Source organism: Macaca nemestrina, chromosome 7 (assembly GCF_043159975.1).
Source record: "Macaca nemestrina isolate mMacNem1 chromosome 7, mMacNem.hap1, whole genome shotgun sequence".
Lineage (NCBI taxonomy): Eukaryota > Metazoa > Chordata > Mammalia > Primates > Cercopithecidae > Macaca > Macaca nemestrina.
In genome coordinates, this window is record NC_092131.1 from 39,484,876 (window position 1) to 39,501,513 (window position 16,638).

At 43.9% G+C, this 16,638-nt stretch overlaps 1 protein-coding gene across 16 annotated transcripts in view; it reads right to left on the reverse strand.

Moving 5' to 3' along the window:
* LOC105472874 (RAD51 paralog B) overlaps positions 1-16,638 on the reverse strand; it is an 861,624-nt gene that overhangs the window by 199,983 nt on the left and 645,003 nt on the right. Inside the window, exon 12 of one of the 16 annotated variants that reach the window (XR_981892.3) lies at positions 15,358-15,494. The exons of 14 other annotated variants lie outside the window; for them this stretch is intronic. The gene's annotated coding sequence lies outside the window, so the exon portion shown is untranslated. Of the gene's footprint in view, positions 1-15,357; positions 15,930-16,638 lie in introns of all 16 variants that reach the window. One more of the 16 variants, XR_011625799.1, reaches the window with a different exon arrangement.

The following is a 16,638-nucleotide window of genomic DNA, read 5'->3' on the forward strand; positions in this document are numbered from 1 at the left end:
CCAGCTAGTTGGTTGGGTTTAGCAAGCAGTTTTTGTCTGGAGATCCTGAGTCCAGCTTAAACAGTGATGGTCAGAATAATCACTGCAAAATTTGCTTCATTTTAAGCTTTCCTCCGGCTTTTCACCAGGTGTTCTAGTTAGAGAGGCTTATGTTATTGACACAAAGATAGGTGGTTGTTGATTAACTCCGGAGGGGCATAGAGAACTGGGAGAAAGCCAAACTGGCTTCTGCTTCATCTTTGTATCAACTTTCAAGCTGTTAGATTGGTAATGACTGTGGGGTTTGGACGATGGTGTTGGGATGAGAGGCTGGACAAACCCCATATAGGTTTCTGGGCCCCAGAGGACAGCCAGTAGCAATAGACTTAAACCTCTGATTCTAAATAGAATGGGCAGAGATCTGGAGGTGCTCTGGAGGAACGGAGGAACTGACTAGAATCCCACAGTAGCAGATTTGCAAACACTATCATAGGCTCCTAGGGAAATGTTGCAGTTTTAGTCACTAGATAAAAGTGTCAGTCACAGGACAAAGTTTGACCATGATTTAATCACCTTTGACATACTCGGAGCTCAGGAAAGGGCAAGGAAACACAGACATTTAGACTAGCCTCTCTTTCACTCCTAGACTCATGTCCACTAAAAATAATACGGGCAGACTGAAATTTGAATGCAGATGGTTTGGGTTTGGCTTTTAGCCATCTGATGAGTTACAAAGGTAATGGTATCTCATGAATAAATGGTAAAGCATCCTGTCACAATTCAATCTTCCCCCTAATGCTCTGGTTGATGCATGAATTCATAAAAAGCACAATTTCTCTGACTCATGTGAAATAGGGCAAAACCACACATGACTAGTCTTCCAAAAACAATCATGAAGATTTGTGAATAACTTCCAATAAAGAGCTTTGGGCACTGAGAATACAATTGGCAAAAACTTGATCCAAACCGAGTCCTTCACTTGTGATCTAAAATCTTAGTTTGAAAGTTATTTGGGACTTCTTAGTCAAGAATCTGGGCTTCACAAGACCTGGGGGTAGGGGCTGCAGAAAGACAAGGATCAGGGATAGGGACAAGGGATCCTTGCAGGGGACAGAGAAGACCTTGGAGGTTAATGAAGAGGGAATATCTTCCCACTTGCTTGGTCAGGGTTCCCCAAAGGAAGTTCCTCTTGCTTCTGCTGATGCTGTTTTTTGGGAAAAGGAAGTAACTCCAAAGACTGGTGGAAGGAGGAAAGGTAGCTGGGTCCCATGGTGGGAACACAATTTTCTTTAGCTGAGAGAGGGATTTTATTTCCATTCCTCTTTTCATTACACACCTTCCCCAATCTTCTTTATATTCTTAAATAAATCTCAACAGCTCTTCCTTCTCACTCACTAGTCCTATACTTCTGTGACTGGGCACTTCAGCAGGGGAGAAGTAAGATCCTGGAGTCAGGAGCTGGAGGTAAGCAATAATAGGAAATGCCTAGGCTGTGAGGGTGTAAGCGGACCAGGTATACAGTTATGAGCAAGAAGCAAGAGGGAATGGGTATGCTTGCAGCAGTCCAGTTAGAGGGTATAAAGCATGCCCTGGAGTTCATCACTGTCTTGCCCTCCCACAGCCCCTCTACCAAAAGATGCCCCACCCATACCTCCTGCTGCTTGGGCAGCCATGTTTTCAGTGGCTTCCTTAGCCAACAAGGGTTTGGTTAGCTAGTGACCAGTGATGTTGTCTCAGACAAAACACTAAGATAAGCCCGAGCAATCAAATTGTCTCTTCAGAATTTTAACCAAGGAAAACAGCCAATGGAAACTGAAGTTGAAGGGCTAAGGGGTAGGGAGAAACACAAGGGTGAGCCATGTGCAAATTGAAGTTTTGAGTAAATAGAACTCTAGTATGCAGGACAAATCTGCTGGGAGAGTGACAGTAGCCCTGGGCAGACATGTAGAGAAAAGCGGAGACCCCAGGATAATGAATTCCCAGGGCTGCCTCCCCTCCAGAAGGCTTTCCAATTCTGCACCACCTATATCCTTAACAGTATGTGTCCCCTTTTGCCGGAGATAATTGAGACTCTTCTTCCCAATGAAAAGAGCCCAACTGTAACTAAAAGTTTGTACAAGTTCCAAGTAGGTAGGCTGAAAACTGAATTATTATCTGAAGAGATTTGCTTTAGGGAGAGTGAGTCGGCTGGCTCTCAGCAAACATAGCCTACCACCACAGCTTACTTGGAAGCAGCCTGTGTACTTGAGATTAGGTTTTAGGCAGGAAATAGTGTGACCTAATTTCTCCTTTGTTCTTATCATGTCAGGGTACGCCAAGTCTATGTTTGAGACCTGAAGAAAGGAAGTCTTGGCATCTACAAAATATTGGTTTGGTCCGAAAAAGTTAAATCCCTTTTAAGTCACCAAAATCCAGGTCCACAAATCTCTCTGAGGAAAGCTTTAAAACCATGACTTTTTCATTGGTTGAAAGGAGCAAAGAGGTGTGGTGGTCATGTTGATTCACCAACAAGAGCTGATGAATCATTGTTATCTCTCATTTCAAGGCTCAGGAGGGCTAAACTGGAAGGAAAACCAAAAGCAGCTCTTGTCAATATGAGACCTCCCTCATCTCTTATGTCCTCAGCTTTAGAAATGCCCCTAGGCAAGGCTGCCATCAGCACTTGACTGAAAACACATGGAGGCAGCTGATTCCGAGCATGAATTCATTATTGAAAGAATAATAAGGGAAAGTTTCTCTCTCTTGCAGCGAGAGCTGCTTTCTGGAAAATCACAGGGCTTTGAAAGAACGTGCATCATGTCTAGTAAAAAGCGGCAGAATGGAAATGGAAGGGCACATTTCCAAAAGTCTTTTCACACAAGGCATGATGGTCTGGGGTCGCTCAAAACTAGTTGTTCTATCTATCAGGCCATGGCTCCCTTGAACCCACTATCCCTTCCCAGAGTTACTTGCGTCTGAAAGTTCTAGAGGAAAAGTACCAGAGTTAACTGGTCTTTCCTGGCTACCCCTCTATTTCAAAAGGTCACCTGTGGACTAAAATAGGCTGCAAAACTGTTTGGTCTTCCTTAACACTACCCCATACATCTTTGATGTACGCCAGGTAATCGGAGGGAAAGGTATATATAAGCATGAATATGGAAGAAGGAAACATTTGCAAGCCCACTGGGTATAGCTGTGCATGCCAAACATTACAGGTGTTCACCAATATCCAGTTCCCCTTTCCTTCAGAACATGGAGGAAGTGGTACCTTCCTGCCTCTTAGAAGTTAGGAGTGGCTGCATGGCTGCATGGCCAGGAGAGTAGAAGGAATGTATATCATTTTTTGAGGGAAGGACTTAATTATCAGTGCTCAATCTCTCTCTCTTTCTTTCTTACTTTCTTCTCTCTCTCCCCCTATCCACCTCTCCCTTCCCCTACTGTGGCAACTGTGGCAGTGCATGTTAATACTGAAATGCAATATTCAGTCACACATGGAGGAGAGCTTGTCTGGAGAGTCTCAGACATGCATGGATTTTGCAAGTCACTGAGATTTGGGGGGACTGTTTGATAGGCAACAAAACCAAATGTGTCCTGACTTCTGTCTAGTGATTTATTGGTTTCCTCTCCTAGCAGATCTATTTGGAGTTTTGGAAAACATGTGTTCTCTCTGAACCCTGCCCTCACTGAAATTCAGAAGTAGGCAGTGTGTTTTCTCTCACACTTAGGACGTTTGGCTGAGAAGTGTGATGAGTGCCTTCCCTCCATTTGTGCAAAAGAAGCCTCTTTGAATTCTGGAGTGGAATGAAGAAAGTCCTTTCACAGCCACAGGATAAAAGTGATGGTGATGATATTGAAAATAAAACTTGGAAAAAATGACCCTTCCAAATGTTTCCAAGACCAGTTTTTAGGCTAGAATCAGATATTTTGCACTTCTCCTTGCCTTCACTCACTTTTCTCCCATTACCTAATCCTTATCCTCCCTTTCCAGAATTCTCATTTGGCAATCCTGGTTTTGCTGGACAAACTTTTACAACCCTGTCTCTGAGCGGTCATTTTGCTTTGTTCACAACCCACAACCTAAAAGACATTATGCACAGAGTTCAAGGCTCTCTGGGTTAATCCAAAATGTTCACCCTGTAGGCTGACAGGGACCACACATTTCTGAATCTTCATCAGGACTGCAATACCTTAACAGAATAGCCAGAAGGCTAGCAGGATTAGGGAGACAAAGTTGAACTTTGATACACACACACACACACACACACACACACACACACACCCCTAAAATATCTCTGAATTGCATCATTACTTTTACTTTCAGTAAAAGTAATTAATGATACAAGATGCCACACTAGCATCTCATAGGTGGTACTAGCTTGGCAGATTATCAGTCTGTGGGGAAGAATGCTACCTGTGTCCTTTCTTGTGAACATTTCCTGGGGCAACTTTCCTGTGCATGTCTTCTGATCATTAAAAATGACAGGAGAAGGCAGTGATGGAGCCTCTGCTATATTCTGAGCATCACTGCCCAGAGTAAAAGATCAAACTACTAGCATTGTTCCTGGTGATTCTTTTATTTAGAAAATATTCACAAGTTCTTTACTATTGTGTGTGTAGTATTGTGCTGAGTACTTTAGTGAACTGAGGATGAATGAGTTATGAATAGAAATATTACATGGGCAAGGGATGAGAGAGAAAAGAGAGTAGAACTGCCTGAGTTCAAATCCACATTTCATCCTTTCCAGTGACAGACTGAACCTCTCTTGCTTCAGTTCCTCATCTGTAGAGAAGGAATAATACAAAGTTCTACCTTGTAAGAGTCCTAGAAGCATTAGAGAAGATTGTGTATGTAAAGTGTGTGTCAGACACACAGCAAGTGCTCCGTATCAGAGGCAGTGCTTAGGTCCTGTCCCTGCAGCATGGTTTGTGGTGAAGGCCTGCAGGGCCTTGGGCAGGAGAGTACTGTATTGATTTGTCAAACACTGGGTATAGGGCACTCTCTTAGTGTTTCTTGGGGTCAAAAAGGTAGTTTCAAGGAGGAGCCACTTAATTTTTGACATTTGGGATTAGGATATGTCTTCCTCTTGCTTTTTTTCAGACACTTGTGAGTGATCCATTTTAATGTGTGAACAATTTAGCTTTTTTTTTTTTTTCTTGGCAGACAATGGAAGTGAAGAGAGAACAAATTAGGAGCTGCAGAGAACAGACAGCATCTTGCTCAATGTAAGGGAGGAAAAGTAATATATTTTCCTCACCCATCTCAAGGTTCGTGGCTGAGAGCACTATAACAAAACACAGATTAACAAAACATACACATTTACTTTTTTCTTCTTTTAAACTGAAAGTACCTACTAAGTGACTCAACCAAAACCAAAGAGCCTTTTATGACTTCACCATGGATTAAGAAGGGGTTCTTAAAAGAGAGTGCAGCCCTCCCAAATCCAGAACCACCCCCAAAGAGAGTCAAAAGAAAGATACAAACAAACTCCCCAAGAGCTGGCAATAGTTGGCAGGATAGCTGGAAATAGGGTGCAACCCACATTTCTGTCCAGCCATATTCTTGAGTTCCCTCCCCTGAAGTTGGTTGGGGAACTCAAGACAGCTTGTATGCCCCAACAGGGAGAAAATCAAACCAAGTTATCAGGACAGAAATTGAGACAAACAAGGAAAGAGACAGCAGTCCCTGGGAGGGAAAGGATCAATATCAAATGAGTATCTTAAAGGCAGATTTAGCCAGGGAGTCACAATATAGACATGTTTTGTTTTGTTTTTTTCTCCTGCTAATCTGAATTTGGGAAGGAAGGGACAAGGAGAAATTTTTCTCTCTTGACCAAGCACTACAGACAGAGATCTGGAAGAGCTGAGTTTGATAAGAATTCTTACTTTTTCAGCTTTTTGTCAGTTGCCCCAGGATCTCATTTGCAAGATCCAGAATGAGTGGGGTATCTCAGTCGCCCCATATTGGGCACCAGAAACTGCACAGGAGAAAAAGTAATATCTTTTCCTTACCCATTGCAAGGTTCATGGCCAAGGCCCCCATGACAAAAGACAAATTTACAAGAGAAGGCCGGGCTCACACCTGTAATCCCAGCACTTTGGGAGGCCAAGCGGGCAGATCTCCTGAGGACAGGAGTTCGAGACCAGCCTGGCCAACATGGTGAAACTCTGTCTCTACTAAAAAGAGTACAAAAGTTAGCTGCGCATGGTGGCACATGCCTGTAATCCTGGCTACATGGGAGGCTGAGGCAGGAGAATTGCTTGAACCTGGGAGGCAGAGGTTACAGTAGGCCAAGATCGCGCCACTGCACTCCAACCTGGGCGACAGAGCGAGACTCCATCTCAAACAACAACAACAACAACAACAACAACAACAAGATTTACAAGAGAAAAGCATAAAAATTTATTTAATATAAGTTTTATGTGATATGAGAACCTTTAGAAATGAAGACCTGGCTGGGCATGGTGGCTCATGCCTGTAATCCCAGCACTTTGGGAGGCTGAGCTGGGAAGGTGGCTTGAGCCTGGAGGATCACTTAAGCCCAGGAGTTCAAGACCAGCCTGGGCAACACAGTGGAGACCCTGTCTCTACAAAAAATAAAAAATTAGCCAGGTGTGGTGATGCCACCCATCTGTGGTCCCAGCTACTTGGGAGGCTGAGGTTGGAGTATCACTTGAGCCTGGGAGGTTGAGGCTGCAGTAAGCTGTGATTGCACTGCTGTACTCCAGACTGGGAGACAGAGTGAGACTCTGGAAAACAAACAAACAAAAACAAAAAACCAAACAAAACAAAAAAACCCGCCCCCAAACCAGGGAAATCTGTGTATTTTCATACTTAAGTTTGATGAAGAGTAGATAGTCATGCAGAAGTATGATTGGAGGACTAGAGTATGATCTAATGGGAATAAACTGGGGGAAATTGAGCAAGGCCTGTTTGTTCAGATTATTCTCTGTCCCCGTGTCTTCAGAGATAAGAATATTCCTTTCCTCTGGGTAGAGAGTGAACACTTTAGGAATGAACATTTTACAACCTGCTTCAGGAGAGGAGGGGCGAGGGGAAGGTGAAAATGGCCTTCCTGCTTCTGCTATTTTTTCAAGGCCAACGTGCCGGAGTTTGGAGTAGTGTACCCTGAACCCCACCTCCAACTTCTCAAATAATCCCTTGATGTTCGAAATTAACCAATTCATGTCATAAGAATCCATAGGAAATGTACGTTTCCTGATTAAATGCGAAAACTCACCTTGGTTTTCACCAACATTCTATTGAACATCCTAAGTTCTCAAAATGTACCTCACTCAGAGGGTCACACACATAGTCACAGCCTGGGACATCTGCCTGTTCTGCCTTTTCCAGGTCTACCCAAATTCTTCTTGCCTTCCAATGCTTGGCACACCAATACCTTCCCTGATTCACTCCAGCTGAATAAGATGCTCTTCCCATTGCCCTTGCTGCCCCGGGCTTGGATGTGATTCTGCTTTATATTATAGTTAATAGTTTGTAAATCTTTTCCCATTCCTTGGAGTACATTTTTGGAGGGCAGGCACACATTGAGCTTTGTTTTCAAGCTTCACCTGAATACTTGGTATGCGCTCAACAAATCCTGAGTGCTTAAAGGACTCAGTCATTCTTCATCATTCTTCATCAATCTGTACCTACTTGGTGCACAGCACTCTGCTGGGCACTCATAGGAGACATGAAATAGGAGGAGACTTGATTCTAGCCCTCAATGCACTAAAAATATCTGATGGAGGAGCAGGTACAACATGATTCTACAGAGGATAGCTTGAGGTCAATAACAACCTGGGTAAGCAAGGCCAAAGGCTGGAAAGATTTAATGCCTGGCTTTGAAGGGGCTAAAGACCCCAGACTTGCCCTGAACCCAGCCTGATGCTTCAATCAGAGCCTCATGGCAGTAGGAACGTGTAGGCTGGGTGTTCTACTGGAAACGACTAAATTATCCTACGGGTCACCAATTGATTTATTTGCTAATTGACTGGCCCAGCTTTGGGCTTTAAATCTAAAGAAATCATTTCATCCTTTATTAAATACTGCATGAGTCTCACTCTTTGTTCTGCAGGGCTATACACAATATACCAATGAAACTTGAATTTACACTACAATAGTTATGCCACTAATGACCTTCAAATGCCACTAATACCATACATGCTCCACTTCTCGGCTGGATCTGAACCTGTCAGTGAATTCTGAGCCCATCGACCTCCCTCTGACACAGAGTCGACCCCCGTGCCCATGCCCGCCCCCAACCTCCCACATCATTCCATGATTTCATTTCTGAATTGGTTACCATTTGGAGACCCCAATTCCTTTACACCTACTCTTTTTATTTGGTAGACAATACTTTATTCGGAAATGTTCGCTCCTGTAATTACAAATCTTGTTAGTCATCCTCCTCCTCTCCCCAGGGGGATTGTGGGCTTTAATTAATTAATGTGGTTAAACCGCTTTGAGGTGCCTGGTTGAAAGGTGCTATATAAGTGCAAATTATTATTATGGCTGTTGACATCCCATGGCGGCAAAGCCCTCAGCCCTACACATCTAGAGACCTGAACAAAGGCTTCTTCATCTTCACCTTCCCTGCTAGGTCTGAAATCGCTAGCTCAATGGTTTAGGAGCAAATCTGTTACCATCTCAACAGCAATCAACTAATTAATCCCCATTATGTCAGCTTCCGTTTCCTTCTTCCAAGCAGTACGGTCCTGTTTTATTTCACAAATCACACCCCCATCAACTCTAGACAAAGGTCACAGTATCCCTATGGCCTCTGTTGGCCTAAAGGAAAAAAAAAAAAAAGAGAGAGAGAGAGAAAGTAAGTTTGAAAAAAAAAAAAAAAAAAGTTACGAAATGCACTAACTTCTCACCAGCAACCTAATTGGAACTTTCCTCCAACAGCGGTCCTCTTCCATACCTATCACCCACAGAGCCACTGGCCTCGCAAACCAGAGACCCAGAAACACAGCAGAAGGGTGGGTTAGGGTCCTGCAGCCCTGGCTTGACTAAGGATAGCTATAGACAAAAGGGGAGTGTCACTGCGCTGGGCGGGAAGAGGTAATCCACAGAAGCAAGCACCCCTCTTCAGCTTTCTCTATGACCCCCAAGTTTCCCCTGAGAAAGCCAGCTGCCGTCTGTAGCCAGGAAGCCCTCACAAAGGCAGGGGAGCATGATTTAGATGTTTTGTGCTATACCTAGCACACCACAGGCCTTAACAAATGCCCAATACTTCCACTATGATGGTAGCCATTGAAAGCAGCCCTGTAGGGGAGACTTGGCCTCGCATAGGGACGCTGCTGACCAAAACACTCCTTACAAGGTTGTGCCTCAGACCCTTTGTTCGAGTGGATGTGGGTAAGCCTCAGGGGGTCATGTCTTCATCTGCCTTCATTTATCCTCCCTATTGAAGGGCTCCTTCAGGACATTGGTCAGTCTCTGTGGGAAATGATTTGGAGAGCAACAAAAGAACTTGGGCTCTTTGGGGGGCCTTCAGAATTCAGTAAACATCTGGACATGGAAGGCCAGGTTCTCAAGCAGTCTAGCTGGGGAGATGTCAAAAGAGAGAAAGAGCTGTGTCTGCAATGCAAGCCCTTAGTTCTGTGGCGACATTTGTTGTAGAAAGACACAGACACCCCAGTAGGTAGATAGGAAGATTTTTCAAAAGCTCCTCTATTTGTTGGGTTTTGTGAGTTCAGTGCACTGTTTGTCAGTTCTCATGGCATGTGTGAGGAAACAGAAGTTTCGCATGGCTGGCGAGGGGCATGTGATGGGTGTTCTGACTCTGTGTGCACTATGAATAACCCAAGGTTGCATAAGCCTGTCCTGGTAGTCACTGTTAAGCTGTCTGTTATCCTTGAAGTTTCTGAAGCCCTCATGGGTCAAGATGACTTATTGGATTCTCACCCACGAGCACATTTTAATTGACAAAAAAATTAAGTACTAAGTGGCGAAGTGATTTACACTTCATCGGTGAAATTCAGGATCTGAACTCTTGACTCTCAACGTTCCCTTTATTGTTGAGTCAATCCATTTAGAACACATTAGTCAGCATGATTCAACATTCACCACTAATCAGCATTAGTGATGGAACTAATCAGCATTCCCCAGTGTCCCTGAATCTATCCTCAAATAGCAAAAGAAATTGGCTTCTGTCAAGAGACAATGTAATGTGGTTTTTGTCAGCATTCACAAGCTGAAGTCCAGTCCCAGTCCCACGTACTCTCAGGAACCTTCCTCAGTCATCCCAGTTGGAATGAGTCTACCTCCTTTATCCTTCTATATTCCACTGTTTGAACCTTGGTAATAGGTATCACAGTTTGCTTTTGATTAAACTTATTTAACTACATCTCTCCTAACTAGATTCTGGGCTACTAAAAGGAAGGGACCTTTTTTTTCAGCCTTATATCCCTTGACCCCGAGCACCATCCTTTGTGAACAATAGATGCTCAACAAATATTTGCTGAACTGAACTCACTGAAATGCAGCTTAAATCATATTCCAGAAAGAACATGAAGTTCTTTGGAAGAGACTTTCAAAGAAAATCAACAACCTGAATTGATTTAACATATTTTGGTACTCTTACCTGGCCATTTTTGTAAATGCAAATTGTTAACTCTGCAAAGATAGCCAAGTGGCTTCCAGGTTCTAAAAGAGGAATGTAAATCCAGTCTAACTACAGTCCAGGCCTTGGAATAAAGTTTTTCTCTATAATGTTATTCCAACTAACATTTTGTTTCATATTTTTTTAAAAAGTAGAGACAGGAAAAAACATTTTGGAAAAAAAAAGTGTTTGGTCTATGAGTTTGGATCCAAGTTCATGCCCTGCCTTGTGCTATAAGCAATAGTAGCTCTCACTGAAGTTTCTTTCTTGCATACTGCATAAAAGCAAAACACATACCAAAATTCCTTCCTGGAGGTTCTGTTTTAGGTGGGCAGAACAAGATTTTTGGGTGCTGACCCTTGGTGAAGTGATACCCTTTCTCTTCTACTTTAGAGTCTGGAACCAAAGCAGGTCCGGATGGCACTTTTTAATACATACAATATTTATGCTGCATTTTAAGAGTATAACTCTATTATGCAACAAGCCCAGCCCTTAAGTCTGTACTATTGCACCTAATCTCTGCAACTGGGCTCCTCAGAAAGGGCTGCGTCACCGAATATTCATTTTCTTTTCTTTTCTCATGATAACAGAACTCCCAAAATTTAGCTGGGTATATGGCCACCCAGATTAATGGCTACATTTTTAGCCTTTCTGATCATATATTTACAGACTGGCCAACATCATATAAACAGAAATAATGTGTATAACTTCTGGTTAATGTCCCAAGGGAAGGGGGATGCTTTCCCTCCCACCATCATTCTCTATCTCATGCACATCCTGCTACTGGGATGGAGGGCATGATGCTGAACCATTCTTGACCATGGTAATGGCAACATCCTAGGTGTGACAGAGCAAAAAGCCAATGGTCTGGACTCTTGGATAGACATGTAGAGCTGAGCTGCCATGCCAGCTCTGGACTACACTCCTCCTCAGCACGACATGAGGAAGTAGTACATCTCTATCATGTATACCACTGTTAGTTTAGGTTATAGTTACACCTGGCCAAACTTATAATTGAACTGCACTCAGGGACTTTGTTGAAGGATTATTATATCAGTATGACCAATCCATTTTAGCTTAGAATTTCCAGATTCAAATTTCAGGACAGGCCTGAAAGTATCTCAACAGAGGCTCATCAAGCCTGAGAGGTAAGTTGCCACAGGGGCTGCCATGATGGAAGATGAGAGAGCCCAAACCCACTTCCGATTTTCTAAAATCTTAGGAGCCCAGGCTGAGGGCTTAGAAAGGGCTACAAACCCAGTTTTGAGGCAGTGAACATTACTTTACCTTTCTGGAACTCAGTTCCCTCAAGTGAGAATCAGGGTGATGGATGAGATTAAAAGCTCGCTTTCTGGGAAGTATTCCATAGTTAACTTTAGGGAAATGAAGACTTTTTTTAAGAGAGAGAGATGGGGTTTTGCTCTGTCACTCAGGCTAGAGTGCAGCACATCCCTAAAGAAGGCATGAGAAGACTGCCTGTGGAAAGATGACAACAAACTTATGATTATACGAGGCTGCAGAGAAATTGGTCCACTATCTCCAGAACGAGTGTACGCTGGTAAAAGTCTTTGGAGAGCAATTTGGGAAAATACAGTAAAAATGAAAACGTGCAGACACTCTGACCAGCCATTTCGTTTTTTATATATACCTAGTGAAACCCTCATACCTAAATATCAAGAAACACGTAATAAAACTGTTAAGAATAATCAAAATTTCCATAAGTAGGGGAGTGGGTAACATGTGGTATATTCACACACTGAATAGATGTGGATATCTAAGGTGAAAGAGCAGGACCTGTGTATCACGTGGCCTGTGTATCATGTGACCTGTGTATCACATGGCTATAATACAAAAACAATGTTAAGCAACAAAAGCAAGTTGTGAAATCCTGTACAATAAGCCATTTATGCAAATTTCAGAATGCACTCAAAATCTGTCGTTATACTATGTGTGGATTCACACATACGTAGAAACATTTTTAAGGATGGAGAGGAAAGATGTAGACCGAACTCCGGAGAGTTTTCACTTTTGTGGAGGAATGTGGGATGAGGAGGGAATGGACCAGGAATAGGTACAAAGGAGTCCTAAAGTTTGTCAAGTTTCATTCCTGTAATTAAAAAAAAAAAAATCTGAAACAAATGGGACAAAATTTTAGTATTTGTTTATTTGGGGTGTTAGATTCACCTGTTTTCTTTTATGATTTTCTGTGCTGTTCTGTATTTAAAATACTTTTTCATATATTATAAAATATTTCCAAATATTGTAAAATCTCTCTTCAAGGCTAACTGCCAGAAAAAAAAAAGTAAACAAAGCAGAGAGCCTGTACGAGAAGATGTCACGGAGGGAGGGGGTGTAAAGTGAATGTGGACAGGGGAGAAGAGAACTGAGCAGATAGGAGTCCTTCCTCTCCTTTCTCATCTCCCGGGGAGGCCCCACACTAAGAGGCAGGCAGAAGCAGCAAAGGTCAGCGCCTTGGCCTAGACAAACTTTCTGAGGCTGCAGTGGCACCGGGCAGACTGGGGACAATGTGGCCGGTCTGCTCTGCCTTCTTCTCCATGACCTCTGGGAGAGGAGTTCACTCTCTTTGCTCCATTGAGTTCCAGGGCTCTTTGCCCAGGCTCCCACAAGAATGCCAGGCTGTGCCAGGTGCAGAGGTGGTATTTACCATGCAGACACCTCTGTACCTGGATGGAAATAAATTGAGAATCTTCTGGGTCACTTTGAGTCCAGCAGCATAAAACATTTTAATAGGTTACTGATTCACACTGAAATCGGATGAACTCAGGGGGTGGTATTTGGGGGGAAATTTTTTTCAATAAATCATCCAGTTGGCTCAGTGACTGAAAAAACAGGGTGGGAAAACTTAACGCAAGTTTGTGACAAGGGAACAAACAGAAGAGATTAATGCCTTTCCTGATACGTTTCAAAAGGTGATCAAACCGTTCTTGATTGCAAAAGCAAATCAAGAAAGATGAGGCACATAGCTTTTCAGCTCTAAAAAGGATCACTGTTTTGTTTTCTGTTTTCTTCTGCCACCCTATGCCAAATGGTTGGAGATATGGGAAACTAATTTCATTTCCAGCACTTTCTCTGGACCTGTCTCACGGTGCCCTGGTCTCCCCAGCTCCCACTCCACGGTTTATGCTGCTCATTTAAACCTACACGGATAGACAACAGCGTCAGGATCCAAATTCAACCTGTCATACCTGACTTTGATTTTGCAAAAATGGTATAAAAAACACGCTTCTGTCTTACTGGGGAACTAAGCCACTATCTTCTGTCCTGTTCCAAATAACCTGGCTTTTCTTTTACAAATCTTCCCCAGATCCCTGTGGAAAGGAGTAAAGGGGAGGCTGTGCTACATCAACCCTTCATTCCCCTGGGCCTCCCCTTCCTTAGGTTCTGTTTCCCCAAGTCTGCAGGTGTTTGTGCCTATGAGCCCCTGAAAACTAGGAGGGCTCCCAGAGAGCTGGGACCTGGGTTTTCCTCTAGGCCTCCTGCAGTGCCAGCGACACAGCCCAGCTGCTTTCAATGACAGAATTTTTATTCCTGGCCTTGAGTCCCAGCTGTGTTCTGGGTGGCACAACATTTGAGGCTTGCCAGGGGAACAAAGGACATGACCAGAGGAGACGTGCGTCAGCCTGGAGTTCACTGTAAACTCCCTTTCCTTTCTGCTGCCAGGCGCTTCTGGGGGCGCACACCATTAAAGCTGATTCCCAGAACCAGCTCCGGCTCTTCCCTCTCCACTAGGCCCCAGCACACCTGAGCATCACTCTAAGACGCTAGCCAAACCGCTAAGCTTTTTCACTTGGCAGGCACTGAGACTTGCATGGTGAACTCTGGGGACCAAAGGAAAAATGGATTCATGAGATCCCCTCCTACCTCTGCCTTTCCCACTTCATTGCACAGAGAGGCTCAACTCTCTGCCTGGGATCTAGCCCCCTCTCAGAGTCCAAACCCTCAGGAAACGGGTGGCTGTGAGCTCCCTTTCCTTTGGGGCCTAAGTATTTCCAGTATCCAGGGCCCAGCATCCAGAGGCCAGGATCCCAGACAAACGCTGGACAGACAAAGAAGATGCAAACAGGATGGTATTACCATGTTAATGGCCTGAGTTGAGGCCTCCTGAAGATGCTGGGAGGAGGGGGGTTCTTTCATTTACTTTTTCTTTCTTTCTTTTTCTTCTTCTTCTTCTTTTTGCAAAAAGAGAATAGTTCCGCTTTCTATTTTACTACAACAATAGCATGGACCGGCTCCTTCAAGTGTTTCAAAAAGCAGCCTGAGAAATCTCTAACCAGCCCCTCAGTCTCTCCAGCCTGCCGCTTTATTGTCCTTCCCATCCCAGTGAACAAAGGGGAGGAAAGGGTAGAAGGCCCCCAGTTGCTGACTGTTCTCAGCATCCTAATCCTTGAGAACCGGTGAGGGAAATGGCCTGTGGAGCTGGTAAATCGAATTCTGCCCTCACCTTTTATTCCCTCCCTCTGCTTGGCACTCAGGAGTTCTTCAGGTATTATAAAATCCCCTGGCTAGCAGGCCAGTAGGCATCTTGGGGCTTGCTAAGGGATAAAAGGCACCGAGGGATCATTCCCTACCCCTACAGGTAGCCAGTGTGGTGGGCTTGTTTCCACCATCCAGGCGGCTCTATTGAAGACCGAATGTCAGCCACAGTGGCTGGCGGTCTCCCTTCTAGTTGGCAGCACAGGAGTTGCCCTGTCTGTCTCTAAGTCCCTGGACATAGGCTGCATATCCCACCCAGAGCTCCAGGTGCCAACCTCCACACCAACTCGGGGCTCACCTGCCGGTGCAACTCCTCATGGAAGGAAAGCTACTTGGCCTTGACTGATGGTAACTTTCCAAGTTTTCCACCCAGGGACCAAGGGTTTCTTTGCTTTAAACCTGGGGAATCGTGCAGGTGTCTTTTAGTTCAGTCATCTGGTAAGAAGGGGGAAAAATTAGCTTTGATGATGCAGTATGTGGCGATCTCAAGGGCACAACTGGGCTGAGCTAAGGGAATGATGAGTACATCCTTGCCTAGGAGGATCGGACAAAGCTGATATGACAAGGCTGTTGGAGATGCTGCAGGCTGGTTACAACAATCCATGTAAGAAAAACGTTTTATGCTGCGGCCCCCACAGAAACCCATAGTGTGCGCACATTCACAAACACACACTCACACAAGAAATATTTTATGAAATGATACAATATGTGTGATATAATCTGGTATTTTTTCTTCTCTCTTTCTTCTGTCTTCTCTCTCTCTCGGTTTTCAAATGCCGGTTGTGATTCATCAGTTTCACTTCATGACCCACCAATGGGTTGCGACAGTTTTCAAAGCCTTGAATCAAGGTTAATGTTTTCATTTTCCAGCTGACAAAATCAAGGCCCAGATATTTTCTCAAGATCATAACAAAGCTGAAAGCAAAATCCAAAGGTTCTTTCTAATAAAGGAGGGACCTGCATTTTCTGGGGACCCGCATTTTTTGTTTTCCCAAAGTCTTTGGGAGCACACAGCAAGAAGGCGGGGCGTGTCAAGAGGTTTGTTTTCAGGGGCATTGCTGGTAAAAGCAGAGGTGTTCCACTGCTTCTGGGAAACCTCAGAGAGGGATGTGTAGCTTGGGGGAGTGGGAGAGAGAAAACAACTTAGAAAGCACCCAGGTGAGGTTCTAAGGTCTCCCAACCAAGCATTTTACTTATTGGTTGTTGTTCTTGAATCCTAAGACATTTTCCTGAATTTTTATCTTTCCTAGACACAGCTCCAGGTCAGCCTCCTTTAGTGATCCACTTTCTCCCCTGTTTTCCAACTTTTTGGAAAAGTCATTCCTTGCAGTTTTTTTTTTAACCTCTACCAATTCATTGTATTTCCAGGCTCTACTTTGTCTAAATAACTTTCTCTTCCCTCTTAAAATCATGATCTTAGCAATGAGCATTAGAGAGGCAACTCAGTGACTCTTGTTCTCACAAATATTATCCCAAAAGTTATCCAAATTTGACCAGGCTTAGAAATGCTATTTAACAAAATGCCTAGTGATCAGGGTGCATGTATCACATCAAGGCTCTTCATACAGGTCATCTGAGC